The sequence below is a fragment of the Phycodurus eques genome, chromosome 1 (genome assembly GCF_024500275.1).
Source record: "Phycodurus eques isolate BA_2022a chromosome 1, UOR_Pequ_1.1, whole genome shotgun sequence".
Taxonomy (NCBI): Eukaryota; Metazoa; Chordata; class Actinopteri; order Syngnathiformes; family Syngnathidae; genus Phycodurus; species Phycodurus eques.
Genome location: NC_084525.1, coordinates 32,114,525 through 32,132,949, shown reverse-complemented (window position 1 = coordinate 32,132,949; position 18,425 = coordinate 32,114,525). Strand labels below are relative to the sequence as shown.

General features: G+C 44.4%; 1 protein-coding gene across 1 annotated transcript in view; it reads right to left on the bottom strand.

Moving 5' to 3' along the window:
* Nucleotides 1-1,113: 1,113 nt before the first annotated feature.
* Nucleotides 1,114-18,425, bottom strand: part of LOC133408904 (kinesin-like protein KIF3B) — a 48,263-nt gene continuing 30,951 nt past the window's right edge. The window contains 2 exon segments of the mRNA XM_061688271.1: nucleotides 1,114-1,133; nucleotides 1,359-1,430. The gene's annotated coding sequence lies outside the window, so the exon portion shown is untranslated.

The window sequence follows — 18,425 nt, the reverse complement described above, 5'->3', positions numbered from 1 at the left end:
TTTCACTGGTGGGCAAAACCACATCTAATTTTAAGGATTCTTATTTGTTACAATTGCCTTTAAGTAGCAACGTGACAAGTGGCTGCCATCTTTGTGGAATTCCATGTGGGAAAAAAACATGGAATGTGTACTAAATGAGATTTAAAGTACATGACCTGTTCTACTGCCTACACTGCTCTTCGCATTAAAAAACAAAATCAATTTACGCTATTTAAGTCAGATTTTCAGGGCAAGCGACACCGTTTGAAACGTCACGATAATTTTGACGCGTCGACTTGGAGAACCCCTCGAAAGTTTCAGCCGTACCAGCTTATTGGTGGCTATTTTTAACTCAAACCCGTCAGGCAATCGGAGAAGGGGTTCCCAGAGTAGCGGATGAAATCAAATGCTAGTAAACAGCTATGCTGGAGATACACTGAGAAATAATCAAGTTGTACTCTTTTATCCTAATTTGAAGGAGTTTTTTGACCAGATTTTGTATCGGCGATATCACACAAAAACATTCCCCAAAAAGGCCATTATTTCTAACACCAAAAACTAAATTTCTCTGGAACTCATCATCCGATTTTCAAACTTCTTGATGCGTTGTACTCAGGTTGAAGTGGGCATTCCAACCAGTCTCAGCGTTCTGACATTGTCATCGTTGGGAAATCTTGTCACATTGCTACTTTAAACCATACTGCAAAAGAGACGAGTGCAGTGTACCCACACATTCAGTTTTAGTGACCAGAGCCTTGACAGCTTTACTCTCGTCGATCTCCTCCTTCCCAACACACTCCACCACGGGCTGCAGAGACAGGATGTGACATCAGATATAGTGCATGTTGCACACGCTTTTACATCATCTCGAAAAGTAATACATATTTTTAGAAATGTGTTCACCTTTGTTGTAATGATGTTAGAAAGATCTGACAACTCCATGACGACTGTGCTATCATCACTGAGAGCAGTGGGGCCAGCTGTGGTGCCTGAGGCACCACCTTCCTGGTGGTCAGCAATGGGGGAACTGTTTACTGGAAGAGGCGTATTTTCAGCAGGTGCACCAGAGTCTCCTCCAGCCACTGGAGAGAGATCTGAATCTGGAGCAACGGTGATGTCTGGCTGGGCGCCCAGGTCCATTAAGCCGAGAGTGGCTGACAGTACATGGATGAAGCTAATTATGATCTTTGAAACGGAGCATCACAAGGAAAAGAATAATGATCTACAGTAGTTCGTAATTGTGGTTGCTATCTGAAATCTGTTGAAGGTTGAAACCAGTCGCGCGGACAAATACATACTGATATAAATTGGTTTTGAATGGACACGTCACATCTTTGTTATTGGCCCGGATTTCACAATAGCCGCATTCAGACGCCTACCGTCACTGTTGTCTGCGGCCGGATCACTTGCTGGTGCCTCTGTTGCTGCATCGTCTTGGGCCACCACACCATCTACAAATTTAGAGAAATAACAGCAGCTTTAAAGCTATGTTTGACTGACATCAGAGACACAGTCTTGGGACGACATTGCCTCCATAAAGACTGGATTGTTTGCAAAGTGATGGTTTGAACAGCTTGGCGTGGTAAACCAAGAATCAAGAGCCTGAGTCTACTCCAATTAATTAGAAGATAAATATACACCAATTGTATCAGTACCTGTGCAAATAAACAGCCAAAGCCCTTTGACTATCTGTTCCTCATCCGGGCCATGTTTGCTATAACACAGGGATTAAGATGGGTAGTGTAAAAACAGTGCAGTGTGGAGGGAGTTGTTCTTTCCTCCAATGGACAAACTGTTTGACAAATCATTTTGACATTCTTACTGCCATAGTGATGTCATATAAGAATGCAAGCGCTTACTCGGTGTATCCCTCACAGGCCAGTTCCCATCCATACATTTTCAATACGCCTTATCCTATTCAGGGTCACATGGAAGCTAGAGTCTATCCCAGCTGGCTTTGGGTGAGCGGCTGGATACACCTTTGTCTGATCACTAGTCAATCGTAAGACTGACACACAGAGACGACCATTCAGATTCACAATTAAACCTATATGGACAAACGGTTTACTGCGCAATTAGAATCTTTAGATAATTGTCTATTGGGAGGCAACAAAATGTTTATTCAAAACACCACTTAATGGCGCAAACCCCTCAATGTATGCCTCAGAATGCTCTTGGATTAAATAGGCCTGTTTTAAAGCACTTAACTGACTAAAAATACTGACAAAATCCATCCATCCATCCATCCATCCATTTTCTGAGCCGCTTCTCCTCACTAGGGTCGCGGGCGTGCTGGAGCCTATCCCAGCTGTCATCGGGCAGGAGGCGGGGTACACCCTCAACTGGTTGCCAGCCAATCGCAGGGCACATAGAAACAAACAACCATTCGCAACCACAGTCATGCTTACGGGCAATTTAGGGTCTCCAATTAATGCATGTTTTTGGGATGTGGGAGGAAACCGGAGTGCCAGGAGAAAACCCACGCAGGCGCGGGGAGAACATGCAAACTCCACACAGGCGGGACCGGGGATTGAACCCGGGTCCTCAGAACTGTGAGGCTGACGCTCTAACCAGTCGGCCACCGTGCCGCCTACTGACAAAATAAGCCACGCAAATAATTCCTTTTTGCAAATGCACACAAGAGTTCTTCACTGACAGGTTTCAGTGGGTACTTTTAGTGGTCATTCTTAACAGAAATCAACATTGTACTTCTGCACCATGTAATTAAAATACAGTACTCTCACTATTGGCAACATGGAGCAGGTTTCGGGCCTGAGCTCCATGAAGCTCCCAGTTTGGTGTTCCCTGTATTGATGCGGCATGCCACAGACCATAAGTAGAAGAGAGGATAGCAATATAGACTCATGATGGCATTGGTAGAGGCTTCCATGCTGCATGTTTTTTTTTTTGTCTCGACAAAAAATAAAATAATGTCGTAATGGTACATTTGTTATAGTACCAGTGTTTGACTCCCCCTTTCACAAAAAGCCAAATGGTGTGTGGCAGTGGGATAAACGCTATAAGGTTCAGTGAAATAGGACTAAACAATGCTGGTGTGTGTCGGCCCTCAGTCAAAAACATCGCTCTGGCGCTGTCAAGCTCTTCAATACCTTTTTGTTACGGATGACCATTTAAAATCCATAAGTCTTAACAATGATTTGAAAGACACCCCACAGACAAAAAAATGGTTGTTGCTGTTATAACTCAGGGTTTATTGTCTAAATTGAGCAAGAGTGTATTGTAATATATGTAACTATATATACTGTATTAGAGACAAGAAATGACATTTCATCCTTCACAGCATTAGCGTTGACTTAGGGCTCCATTCCCGTTATAAAGGAGATACTGGATGTTGCTCAAGTGTACGCTGAGGACAAACTAGAAACTGCTTTTTTTTTTTCCTAATAAGAACATGAAAAACCTATTTATACTGTGTATATGTAATACAGTATTGGTAACACCACTACAATAATAATCTAATGGTGACCTGTGACCTTTGTACAGCACAGGGTAGCCACATCACGTTTCATAATGTTATCAGCGGCGATTTATGGTTTTGACTCAAGAGCCCATGATGCATCATCGTTCATTCTACAGCCTGTATGTTATTCCCCAAGATGTATTTTGGGTTGTACACATAAACAGAAAGAAACCTAATTTGACTTGAACATGGATATTATTCATTACATTAGACTACTGTGCCCAGGTCTTTCTATTCACAATCAAATGTGGAACCACTGTTGTCCTCCATTTCAACTACCCTATAGCGCATGGATCCGGGGTGGGAAACCTCACGGAAATTCCAACAAAAACAAATACTGTCACACCTGATTAAACAGCTGCAGTGAGAGACTAGGGGACATTTTGCACATGGTGTTAACGGTGGAAGCCAACTTCCTCTTGCGGGCATGATAGGGGTTTTGAGTAGAGGAGGAAAGGTGTTGCAGCTGTCTTCTCTTTCACATCAGTTGGCTTGTCAGAAATCTGAGAAACCTGTGACCTCATGCTTTAGGGGGAAGACTCAGCAGCCTTAAGGATTTTCTATTCGACGTCCACCCAGACAATATAGAGACAACGCCCTGACTCATTTCTGTGTCACACCCGTGTTATTTCCAGATGTCCAGAGAAGACTCTTGAGTCCATCTTTCATGTCTGCTTGTAAATACCTCCTTAACGAAGTCAAAGCTGGGACTCCATTTTATATAACCATCAAGGTCACCTTGACCAGCTTTTCATCGTGCCTGCTTCACGTATTAAATAACCAAAATGTGCAAAACAAGTGAAGCTCCAGGGATATCTCCACATCCTCTTTGAATGACCAACAGGTCAGAAATCAAAGTGTGTGTCCCCTAACAAAAATAAATGAGCGAACCCATAACTCATCCCATTTTAGAGGTGACAACCACATCAACTTTGGCTCTATTTGAACTTGTTTGTTGGTCTTTGAACTTGGTTGTTGGTCGTCAGAAAGACAATTGACCACGACATGAGAATCCTCAGTTCCTAAAAAACATATTTTACTCACCGCAAGTGGTTGACTGCTTGATGTGTCTGCCCAGCAACTCAACAGAATACACAGCTTTGAGTGAGCAACTCTCTGCCAAGGCCAAACAACTGTCCTCCAGGGCAGTGGTCCCCAAGCTCGGGCCATATGGCTGTACAGATAGGTTGGGCATTTTTTTAATTTTTATTTTTTATTTTTAACTAGCAGAGCAGGAGATGGGGCACCCCTCACCCCACCCCATTGATAATTAGCTTTCGATCAGGCCTAGCCCCACTCCCGCTCGTCAACCATTAGCTTCACATTGATTAGCTTCAGAAATGTAGCAAATAGCAGTTGAACTTTGTAATCATGTTATAAAATACTGCCAAGTACTGTAAAAGAAATGAGTTAAGCTTTCAAAACTTAACTAACAGTGGCCCGAGCATAATTTTTAGGGTGGTCATTCTGGCCCTATTTCCTACCAGTATGCTCTTCTGTAATATCACACAACCCAACATCATGGAGCAGTATGAACTAAAGAAAAATGGCAACTTCTTTCCCAACAAGTTCCTTGGATACACCACTCGAGCACATGTATTGACAACTGTTTTTGTTCCTACACAGAAGAGTGGTAAAAGTTGACTTTTCCACCCAGTCCACACCCCTGGTGTTTTTAAATCAAACACGAGAAGGTTTGGAGTGGGGGGTGAATGAAAGGAATTAACAACAAGTTTTGGAACGTATCTATGCACATCCTTGGACAGGATGTGTCTATCACAGCACTCCCGCGGCCATGGGTTGACCTGCAGAGGTGAACATGATGTGGACCATAGACAACACTCACCCCTGCAGATGCATACAGTACGAGCAGCTGTGCATTAGGTGCGGTGGTACCGTTATGTGTCAAAAATGTTCATCAGGCTTCGGGGCTTGAATGATTGCGATCCATGAATTCTGCCTATAAGTGACTAGGCAAACGTATAACATGACTGGGGAAAACTAATCCACGAAATGCTGTTGCTGTGTCTAGATAGAACACCTTTTGTTTTTGTTATGAGGTTTAATGATTTCCATTTTTTGTGTTGTCTGTGCCATTTATAAGATTGCCGTTGGAAATAAGAAAAAAAGAAAATGCAAAAAAAATTAAATCAGACAGTGAGAGAATACTATATGCACTGGATTGTTTTCTTTGTATGTGGCCCACTTAGGTGGTTCTCCCCCCATATGAGAATGTCACGACAGAGACACTTGACAGTAATTAAAGCAATACACTTTTGTTAAAATATGGCCTCTTTTCCTCAGGGAGCCATAACACAAGGCTTCTAAAATCGTTGGAGAGAACCCCCAAAACGGATGAAAGTGAGCAATGTTTTTGTTCAACCCCTAATTTGCTCATTAAAATATTTGAGCATGGTGGTAAAACTTAAAACCAGTGTTTCCAAAATAGTCTGTCCACTTTGTTACAGGACAAGAAAGTGGAAACGTCAGCTGTGTCACAGACAGCAGATGTATGTGGACTGCTCCATCCCAGGTGTTGTTCTTACATGAAACTAAGTTGGTGGGGGTGGTGAAGGTTGTAAAAAGACCCACAGACCCACAGACCCATAACCCCGAACGATCAGGTTGAAATATGATTGTGGGCCTCAAGCTAGTGTAAGGAAAGGGAAACACAGCGAAAACTCGAAAGCACATATGGAGGTTAAACAGGGAACGCTTATAATGCGGTGACCAATCTCAGCACCTTGTGCCGTCTTTGGGAAAGCAATCTTGTGCAATTAGGAAGCACTAAGTATGCTTTCACAGAACAATCGTTACAGAGAGCAGTCAAAAGTGCTCAGCCAGTCTCATTAAAATGATGGTTCACCTTGAGGTGAACCATCTTTGGTTTGTAAAGATAACCCTGCCTGGTTGTTCAACATGAATTAATCAATGCGAGGTGGTCTGCTGTGCCTTCAGATAAAGTCAATGTGAAGTGGAAATGACACGCTTCCATGCTCTTGTTTTGGACTTCACACTGCTCATTGACTGTGGCTGATTGCAGGTTCAGCCTGGGTGTTGCCTGTCCCATCAAATTGTCCTCTCAAAGTTGAGGAGAAAAAGGGGAGAGAATGTTGTTTTGGTTTCTATTCTTCTTTACACTGCTTAAATCATGTGGTTGTGCTGCAGGGTGTTTGGGGAACAAAGAACAATAAAGTTCACCAGAACAGCAGTAATTGGAACAGGAAAGTTTAACAGTTATCGCATAGTCTGCTATTCATTAGACTTGGTTTCACTGGGTAAATGTTGTTACTAGATGATTTACTTCGACATGTCTGCCCCCTTTCCTGAATGATCATTGAGTTGGCTGTGATGGAGGGCTTGTTTTTCTTTTTTTAAATCATAAATATGTTTTCTTTGGAACAGAGCTGGTGTCACAGGAACATAATGCAGCGGGAGCTCGTCATTGTCACCATGCCTGCGAAGGCTGGCAGTTGAGGTAACGGAGTGGACATTGATGGCAGCACTATTTGGTTTATTAGTTGGGGAGTTTTTATGAGTTCAGCTTGATGCAAGCAACAGCTGTGGATAATTGGCACACTGACGGCGCACAGGCTCCATGTTTAATTACTCTGCTGGATCACACTGTAACTTTGGGCCCAAGTGAACCCACACCCTGGTCTGACCTAAGACTGCTATCTGCCAAGGCTTCTATAACAGAATCACACCCTTCAGCATCTGACGTGAGCACAATCAAAACAATTGAGCTACAAGAATGTTTGGTAAAGGCCTCAAGAAAATCATTGGTAATATTCTGCCCATGCTTATGAACTTACTTAACGAAACCTAAAGGTTTTTCACATTTGATTTGATCATTCAGAATGCTGCAGATCGAGTTCTGACCAGAACAAAGAGATCAGAACATATTACTCCAATTCTAAAGTCTCTACACTGGCTCCCAGCCAGCTTTAGAATCACATTGAGTTACCTTGTGTATGATATGTGCTATATAAATACATTTGCTTTGATGTGATAGTGGTGTCGTGATATACTGATGCTGACAAACGCAATGCAAAATACATTTATGCTTATGTTTACTACATAGTCATTTGGTTCGAAGTTCCCACTAAGTAAAGCACTCTTCATCCTCAAACATAAAAAGAAAGTAAACACAGTTACGTGCAACTTAGACAATTGGGAAATATTGTGCTAGTCCACAGCTGAACGGTGCAACAACTTGAATCGTGAATCAAAGCAGAAGTTTTATCAGAACTAGACATTTCCTCATTAAAAGAACAGTAAAGAATAGCTCGGAATACTTTTCTTCACTTTTCCTGACTTACTTCAGTAAGTGACACTGGCTGCTTGTCAAGCTAGCACTATGTATTTTAAACTCCTCCTTGTTGATTGGCTAGTAAAGGATGTGACAGACATGTTCCTCAGGTATTTTCCTTAAAAAGCACTGACCGTTTTCCAATGACTCTTTCCCAGTTGGATTTGTGAAACAGCCCCTTTCATGAACTCTGCCCAAGTAGCTTTTCCCCTTTAGTGTCGTTAGATTACACGACACATGGGTAAATTTCAGACAAGACAATTTCTATAAGATAAATGTTAGCCACTTTACACTGACTGAAAAAAATACTGACATATAGTGTCATATTTTCTGTCTTCCATTAATATCACTGTGACATGAAAATGGAACTGTGACAGCAGCATTTTTCAGGGAAATACAGATACTACTTTAGTCTGTTGTGTCATTTGAGTCTTCATGGTTTATACCATCTTGCATGGTCACATGATACACGTTCAGTACACAAAGGGCATACTGATTACTGGGAAGGGTATGCTAACAGAATCTCATGCACTGCACATTTTGGAAACTCCCAGCCCTGAGCCAATATCCTGGTGCAGTATGGTTCATTTTGACACGGATTGTCACAGCTGCCTTTGGCCTTGACTTCATCACAGAGAGAGCCATTGAAGATGACGAGCAGAAGAGAGACAAACTGGTCCCCCCCCCCCCGTCCCCCCCCCCAATCTTGAACAGTTTGTCCCCTCCGCCCCCCTCAAAAAAAAAGTAATGCTAAAGGAGGGGTCGAATGACATCATCCCACAATGCAGTCAATTTCCATTGCAGTATTACAATCTTGTATGCCTGCATACGTACTGAACAAAGAGTGTTGTGAGATCGAGCGCCCGTGTTGCAGTCATATTTGCGCTAATAAACACAGTCACACTCAGCAATGTGCCTGTTGCAGTCCTCCTTATTTGGAGGACATCTAAACCAAGTTGTCTGCCAGATGCAGATGTGGTGCTACAACTGGAATTGGAGTTGCTGCTTCTTGTAAATAGTTTTGCTTTCATCTGCATAACTTTTGTCTTCTGAATGTACTTAGTTGTTTACTCAGTCTGAGAGGTGCATGCTCTCTGTCTGTTTGTGTGAATACAACAAAGTGATGTTTAAAATGGGCCGGTCAGCTGCCTCGCCCTTGAGGAGCTGATGACATCACTGCAACTAAATTGAATGTGGATTCAATTAAACCTTCTGATCTGCAGCAGTTCCACACCAAGTGGAACAAGAAGTCACTTCACTTCATGTTGGCCTCAGACCTTGAAGACTAAGCTGGCCTTTGTACTTTGCAATCAACACGTGAAATTATTTGTTCTTGTTTTTTCCAAGTCACGTGTGCTCGCCCGTCTGCATATTCACACTGTGCTGCCGAGTAAACCTACCCTAAGTGTTAACAATGTTTCGTGTCGGTGTGATCATAGCACCACCGAACAACTGAAGCTGGCCTCTGAAAGCAATCTGCTTCAACCCACAACAAGCACATTAACAGACAATATGCAAGCATGAGGTCGGAGGAAAGAGTCAATCATGGAAACACCAGATTTTTCCCCAACGGTGCCGCATGACAGACCTGGGACATGTTACATTTTTTATGAATGGAATTAAAACCAAGAATGCGACCTCAGTGGAATGTTGATGAATATCCTTCAATAATTTTGCAAACAGAAACATGTAACCTATATGTCTGAGGTAGAAAACATGTTTGATGATCTACTAAGTCTTGTTGAGGAGCACAGACAACAATTGGATTTCCATGTACCTATAAATTGAATTAACATCTTGTAAGCAGCTGATGTGCACTACTCCTCTCTATTCTCCAAACGAGCAGCATATTCAACCATCTAATAATCTTTTCTCTTGCCAAAGTTGACCCTGAGCTATTTTCATCTCTCTGGCATACTGCTCCAAGGTTGCACCAAATGCTACACCACAAGAGTCTTTGAACCTGGACTTAAAAAGGACAAGCTGAAATTTGGTGGCGGCAGTGGAGTGAAAGCCACACATAATCATCATCATACAATTAGCATTAGGCCACTCACACACATACCACAAGCATGCACACGCACTCAGAGGCACTACAGGATACAAAGCATAATTATTCTCAACTGCAACTCTCTGCTCCTAAGCAGACTCTTTGTGTCTGGGGCCACCATTCTGCCAAACGTCTTCAGCGCATGGTATAACCCACAGAACCGCCACTGTTATTCAAACAACTTCCAACTTCCTAATTTATTGATCCCTGAGGGGATGGTCTATGCACTTGAATGAGAGCTGTCGGAGTGAAGGGCTTTAACAACTGTGTTACAAACATGATTCAACAAATTTTTACAAATTAAAGCTGGTCCCTAGTCTTCATGGCAGCAGCGTTACAGAATGACCTGCTGCCCCAACTTGTGTGCAAATGGAATAACTTGATTTCCTTCTTCACAACAGAGACACGTACAAATAGGGAAACATAACATCAACGCAAACTCCACATGCATGAATGACATGAAAGCGAGAGGAAAATAAAACCAATATAAACACAATCAAAAAGCTACATTTCAAAAGTATATGTTATAATCAGTAACTTACTGCATAGCAGTAATGTGCAGAGCGCCAGGGCGATAGCAATGCCGTTCATCCTCCACATGGTCAGCGTGGGATGGGAGTGGAGCGCGTGCAGCGCGTGCTGGAGGAGGTGTGCTGAGTGAGTGAAGGGGCAGGGAGATGGGCGTTTGCTGTGAGGTCTGAGTAAGCGGGACCGACGAGCAGGATAAAGTCTGCCTTGTGCCGTCGTTCTTTATATGCCCTCCTCTCTCTCTTTGTCCGAGTGTGTGCTCTGTTCACACCCCAATTCAGTGAGACTGTTTCTCCTCAGTTTAACCGTCCCCTGCTTCCTCTCATCATATCCATCTAGTGCCCCCGAGAGATATAGTATGTGTCACAGCTGAGCTTCCTCTGTGGTGGAAATTTATGACAGACATAACTTTAGTTTGGTCGATACCTCATGACATTTAATAAGAAACAAAGCCTCTCCAGTGGTCCATTTGTAGAACAATGGGTGTATCAATAATGATGACAAAGAGAGGCAAATCCTAGCAGCCAGACATTTTGACATTACAGCCTTATTTCAAAACAGATTAAATAATTTTTTCCCTCAAAATTCGACACACAATTTGAATATTTAAAAAAAGGAAGAAAAAAAACTGAGCTCGGGTGCTTTGAGCTTCTTCTTTTCCTTTCGGCTTGTCCCGTTAGGGGTCGCCACAGCGCGTCATCCTTTTCCATGTAAGCCTATCTCCTGCATCCTCCTCTCGAATACCAACTGCCATCATGTCTTCCCTCACGACATCCATCAACCTTCTCTTTGGTCTTCCTCGAGCTCTCTTGCCTGGCAGCTCCATCCTCATCATCCTTCTTCCAATATACTCACTATTTCTCCTCTGGACGTGTCCAAACCATTGAAGTCTGCGCTCTCTAACTTTGTCTCCAAAACATCGAACCTTGGCTGTCCCTCTGATGAGCTCATTTCTAATTTTATCCAACCTGGTCACTCCAAGAGCGAACCTCAACATCTTCATTTCCGCCACCTCCAGCTCTGCTTCCTGTTGTCTCTTCAGTGCCACTGTCTCTAATCCATACATCATGGCTGGCCTCACTACTGTTTTATAAACTTTGCCCTTCATCCTAGCAGAGACTCTTCTGTCACATAACACACCTGACACCTTCCTCCACCCGTTCCAACCTGCTTGGACCCGTTTCTTCACTTCCTGACCACACTCACCATTGCTCTGGACGGTTGACCCCAAGTATTTAAAGTCCTCCACCCTTGCTATCGCTTCTCCCTGTAGCCTCATTCTTCCCCCACCAGCCCTCTCATTCATGCACATATACTCTGTTTTACTTCGGCTAATCTTCATTCCTCTTCTTTCCAGTACATGCCTCCATCTTTCTAACTGTTCCTCCAGCTGCTCCCTGCTTTCACTGCAGATCACAATGTCATCTGCAAACATCATGGTCCACGGGGATTCCAGTCTAACCTCATCTGTCAGCCTATCCATCACCCCTGCAAACAGGAAGGGGCTCAGGGCTGATCCCTGATGCAGTCCCACGTCCACCTTAAATTCTTCTGTCACACCTACAGCACACTTCACCGCTGTTCTGCTGCCCTCGTACATGTCCTGTATTATTCTAACATGCTTCTCTGCCACTCCAGACTTCCGCTTGCAGTACCACAGTTCCTCTCTGGGTACTCTGTTATAGGCTTTCTCTATATCTACAAAGACACAATGTAGCTCCTTCTGACCTTCTCTGTACTTTGTGTGGCTCATCAACTTTATTCCTCTATAGTTGCCACAGCTCTGCACATCACCTTTGTTCTTAAAAATGGGCACCAGTACACTTTTCCTCCATTCCTCAGGCATCTTCTCACGCACTAGAATTCTATTGAACAAGCTGGTCAAAACCTTCACAGCCACCTCTCCTAGATGCTTCCATACCTCCACAGGAATGTCATCAGGACCAACTGCCTTTCCATTTTTCATCCTCTTTAATGCCTTTCTAACTTCCCCCTTACTAATCATTGCCACTTCCTGGTCCACCGCACTTACCTCTTCTACTCTCCCTTCTCTATCATTTTCCTCATTCATCAACTCCTCGAAGTATTCTTTCCATCTAGCAAGCACACTGCTGGCACCAGTCAACGTATTTCCATCTCTATCCTTAATCACCCTAACCTGCTGCACATCCTTCCCATCTCTATCCCTCTGTCTGGCCAGCCTGTATAGATCCTTTTCTCCTTCTTTAGTGTCCAACCTGCCATACATGTCATCATATGCCTCTTGTTTTGCCTTTGCCACCTCTACCTTTGCCCTGTGTCGCATCTCAATGTATTCCTTTCGCCTCTCCTCGGTCCTCTCAGTGTCCCACTTCTTCTTAGCTAACCTTTTTCCTTGTATGATTTCCTGTACTGTGAGGTTCCACCACCAAGTCTCCTTCTCTCCTTTCCTGCCAGAAGATACACCAAGTACTCTCCTGCCTGCTTCTCTGATCACCTTGGCTGCAGTGGTCCAGTCTTCTGGAAGCTCCTGCCGTCCACCGAGAGCCTGTATCACCTCTTCCCGAAAAGCTGCACAACACTCGTCCTGTCTCAGCTTCCACCACATGGTTCTCTTCTCTGCCTTTGTCTTCCTAATTGTCCTCCCCACCACCAGAGTCATCTTACACACCACCATCCTATGCTGTCTAGCCACACTCTCCCCTACCACTACCTTACAGTTGGTAACCTCCTTCAGATTACATCGTCCGCACAAGATGTAATCCACCTGTGTGCTTCTACCTCCGCTCTTGTAGGTCACCCTATGTTCGTGCCTCTTCTGAAAAAAAGTGTTAAATTCATTTGACTGGACACGATTTGGAATGGCACACACCTGTCTATTTAAGGTCATGCAGTTGACAGTGCATGCCAGAGCACAAACTAAGCATGAAGTTAAAGGAATTGCCAGTAGACCTCTGAGACAGGATTGTCATGGGGCACAGATCTGGGGAAGGGTACAAAAGTGAGGGATCAGCAGACGCAAAGGGCAACCATCTCAACAACAATCCGCCAATCAGGCCTTTATGGCAGAGTGGCCAGTGGTCCATCCATCCATCTATTTTCTGTACCGCTTATACTCACGAGGGTCATTCCTTAGTAAAAGGCACATTGAAGCGTGCCTGAAGTTTGCCCTAAGACACCTCAAGAACTCTCAGACCAAGAGACAAGATTATCTGGTGTGATAAGACAAAGACTGCACTCTTTGTTGTGAATGTTATGTTTGGAGGAAACCAGGCACTGCTCATCATGTGGCCAATAACATCCCTAAAGTGAAACATGGTGGGTACAGTATCATCCTGTGGGCATGTTTTTCAGTGGTAGGACCTGGGAGACTAGTCAGGAATGAGGGAAAGATTAATTCAGCGATGGACAGATTTAGAGACATCCTGGATGAAACCCTGCCGCAGAGAGCTCTTGACCTCAGATTGGGGACAAGGTTCATCAGACAGGACAACAACCCTAAGCATACAGTAGGGATGTCCCGATTCAACTTTTTCACTTCCAAACCGAGATTGCAGCCTTGAATTTTGGACGATAGGGATATCGGTCCAATCTGACATCAGCATAATCAGACAAACCTTGAATCGAAAGTACTAATTAAATATATGCGTGTGTGTATATATAGATCTATAGATAGATAGATAGACAGACAGACACTTGAACTTCTTCATGCAATTGTGCACTGCTGCTGTGCACGTCTTGGCCTCTGAGGGGCAGTGTGTTACATGCAATGAGATACACACTTGCAGTAACAAAGAAAGAAGAAGTCACAATCAAATATTGTTCTTATAACTCGTTTTTCACAGTTTGAAGAATGTATGCCCGCGAGTGTTGTTAGATTGGCTGTTTGAATGGGGTTATACAGCGTATGTGTACAACCCCACTTCCAATGAAGTTGTGACGTTGTGTTAAACAAATAAAAACAGAATACAATGATTTGCAATCAAGTTTATCAGTTTGAACATTAAATATCTTGTCTTTGTAGTGTATTCAATTAAATATAGATCGAACATGATTTGCAAATCATTGTATTCTGTCCCTTCATTGGAATTGGGGTTGTATGTGCGTGCGTGTGAGTTTTTAAAATGCAAATTTTTTTGCACATTGTGCTGTGTGGGGAATTTTGAGGAAGACACTATTCCATTTTGCAATGAATGTAACAAACATGGAAAAAGTAAAAAGCTGTGAATATGAATACTTCTCAGATACACTGTCAATTAAACTTATATTTCCTCATTCTTGAGACACTCTGAACAGGGTTGGTGTATCTACCACAGTGATATTACATATACAGTGCCTTGAAAAAGTATTTGCTTCCTACTCAAATTCTCATTTGCAGTTTCCCCACTTTAATATTTATCATCCAACAAATGTAAATATCAGACAGAGAGAACCCAAGTCAACATAAAATTTAGTTATTAAAATATTTTATTTCCATCCATTTTCAACTGCTTATTCGAGGTCGGGTCGCGGGGGCAGTAGCTTTAGCAGGGACGCCAAGACTTCCCTCTCCCCAGCCACTTCATCCATCTCTTCCGGGGGGATCCCGAGGCATTCCCAGGCCAGCTGAAGGATGTAGTCTCTCCGGCGTGTCCTGGGTCGTCCCCAGGATCTCCTCCTGGTGGGACGTGGCCGGAACACCTCACCAGGGAGGTGCCCGGGAGGCATCCGAATCAGATGCCCCAGCCACCTCATCTTGCTCCTCTCTGAGATCCTCCCGGATGACCGAGCTTCTCACCCTATCTCTAAGGGAGAGCCCGGACACCCTGCGGAGGAAACTCATTTCGGCCGCTTGTATCCGGGATCTTGTTATTTCGGTCACGACCCACAGCTCGTGACCATAGGTGAGGGTAGGAACGTAGATCGACCGGTAAATCGAGAGCTTCGCCTTTCGGCTTAGCTCCTTCTTTGCCACAACGGATGGATACAAAGTCCGCATCACTGCAGACGCTGCACCGATCCGCCTGTCGATCTTCCGTTCCATTCTTCCCTCACTCGTGAACAAGACCCCAAGATACTTGCACTCCTCCACTTGGGGCAGGCTCTCATCCCCGACCTGGAGAGGGCACGCCACCCTTTTCCGACGGAGGACCATGGTCTCAGATTTGGAGGTGCTGATTCTCATCCCAGCCGCTTCACACTCTGCTGCGAACTGCTCCAGTGAGAGTTGGAGGTCACGGCTTGATGAAGCCAACAGAACCACATCATCTGCAAAAAGCAGAGATGCAATACTGAGGCCACCAAACCGGACCCCCTCTACGCCTCGGCTGCGCCTAGAAATTCTGTCCATAAAAGTTATGAACAGAATCGGTGACAAAGGGCAGCCTTGGCGGAGTCCAACCCTCACCGAAAACGAGTCCGACTTACTGCCGGATATGCGGACCAAACTCTCACTCCGGTCGTACAGGGACCGAACAGCCCGTAAAATATTTTATTTATTCAAGAAAAAATAAACCTGGCCCTGTTTGAATAGGTAACTTCCCCTCTTGTTAAATTATGAATTAACTGTGGCTAATCACATTTTGGGAAAGTTGAGTTCATTTTCAATGACCACACCCAAGCTTGATTGAGTCCAGACCCGTTCAACCAAGAAATCACTTAAATAAAACCTGTCTGACTAAATGAAGTCGGCCAAAAGAGCCAAAATTCAATAGATGGATAGATAGATAAAAGCTGAAACAAAATGCCACGATTTAAAGAAGCTCAGGAACAAATGAGAAACAAAGTAATTGGCATCTACCAGTCTGGAAAGGGTTACAAAGCCATTTCTAAAGCTTTAGGACTCTAGCGAACCAGGGTGAGAGCCATTATCCACAAATGGAGAAAACATGGAACAGTGATACACCTTTCTAGAAGTGGCTGGCTTACAAAAATTACCCCAAGAGCACAGTGACGACTAGGTCACAAAGCAACCTAGGACAACATCTATAGAACTGCAGCCCTCCCTTGCGTCGGTTAAGGTCAGTGTTCATGACTCAATGAAAAAGAAGAGACTGGTCTAAAATGGCATCCGTGGCAGTTACAAGGCGAAAACTATTGCTGGCCAAAAAGAAAATAAAGGCTCGTCTTACTTTTGCCCCAAAAAAAATAAAAAAATCTGACTAATTCCGGCGGCACGGTGGCCGACTGGTGAGAGCGTCAGCCTCACAGTTCTGAGGACCCGGGTTCAATCCCTGGCCCCGCCTGTGTGGAGTTTGCATGTTCTCCCCGTGCCTGCGTGGGTTTTCTGCGGGCACTCCGGTTTCCTCCCGCATCCCAAAAACATGCATGAATTGGAGACTCTTAATTGCCCGTAGGTGTGACTGTGAGTGCGAATGGATGTTTGTTTGTAAGTGCTCCGCGATTGGCTGGCAACCAGTTCATGGTGTACCCTGCCTCCTGCCCCATGACAGCTGGGATAGGCTCCAGCACGCCCGCGACCCTAGTGAGGAGAAGCGGCTCAGAAAATGGATGGATGGATGGATGACTAATTCCCCAAGACTTTTGTGCGAATATTCTATGTGATTGATGGAACCATGATTTCTGCTCTTTACCAGAAAATCCTGAAGAAGAATGTTCAGGTATCAGTTTGTGACCACAAGCTCAAGCGCACTTGGGTTCTGCAGCAGAACAATGATCCAAAACACGCAAGTCAACTTTTGAATGGCTTTAAAAAAAAAACAAAAAAACAACGTGGCCTAGTCAAAATCTGGACTTGAATATGATTTTAAAAAAAATAATAATAAAATAAAAAATAAAACAAATAAAAAAAGTTGTGGCGTGACCTTAAAAAGGCCATTTATGATTGAAAACCCTGCAGTGTTGCTGAATTGAAACAATTCTGGACGGGCAAGTGGGCCAAAATATCTCCACAGAGATGTGAAAGACTCATTGCTAATTATAAAAAACTCTAGATTTCAGTTTTTGCTGCTAAGGGTGGCCCAACCAGTTATTAGGTTGAGGGAACCATTACTTTTTCACACAGGGACAGGTAGCTTTGAATTTTTTTGTCTTAAAATACAATCACCATTAAAAACTGCATTTTATGGTTACTTGGGTAATCTTTGTCTTTACACTTGTTTGATGAGCTTAAACAAAATGGGGAAACTGCAAAAAAAACAAGCACTGTAGGTCCTTACAAGTGCACAACTGGACAAAAGCTGGATGGTAAACTATGGCTGCATTTGCTTATAGATTTGTTTGTAACTCAAAAACTATTAACTAAGCTTTAGTGAGGGCTATGACACCGGCTTAACTGAATTTCTGCTGCGTAAGGAGCTCCATAAAACGTTTTTTTTTTTTTTTTTTTTTTAATCTATGTGTCCCCTCCTGGAAGCCGTCACCTTATCGTGGTGGAGGGGTTTGTGTGCCCCAATGATCCTAGGAACCAAGTTGTCTGGGGCTTCACGCCCCTGGTAGGGTCACCCATGGCAAACAGGTCCTAGGTGAGGGACCAGACAAAGCATGGCGAAAATACCCATATGATGAAAAATATTAATGGGTTGAGCTTTCCCTTGCTCGGACGCGGGTCACTGGGGCCCCCCTCTGGAGCCAGGCCTGGATGTGGGGCTCGAAGGCGAGCGTCTGGTGGCCGAGCCTGCGCCCATGGGGCCCGGCCGGGCGCAACCCGAAAGGGTAACGTGGGTCCCCCTTCCCATGGGCTCACCACCTGTGGAAGGGGCCATAGGGGTCGGGTGCTGTGTGAGCTGGGTGGTGGCCGAATGCTGGGACCTTGGCGAGCCGATCCCCGGCTACAGAAGCTGGCTCTCGGGACATGGAATGTGACATCACCTCTCTGGAATGGAAGAACCCCGAGTTCTGTGAGGTAGAGACGTTCCGACTAGATATAGTCGGGCTCGCCCCACACACGGCTTGGGGTCTGGTACCAGTCCACTCTGGAGTTGCCCACACTGAGAGGCGCTGAGCAGGTGTGGGTATACTTATTGCCCCTCGGGTTGGCGCCTGTACATGGGGTTCACCCTGGTGGACAAGAGGGTAGCCTCCCTCTGCCTTCGGGTGGGGGGGACGGGTCCTGACTGTTGTTTGTGCCTATGCACAAAACAGCAGTTCAGAGTATC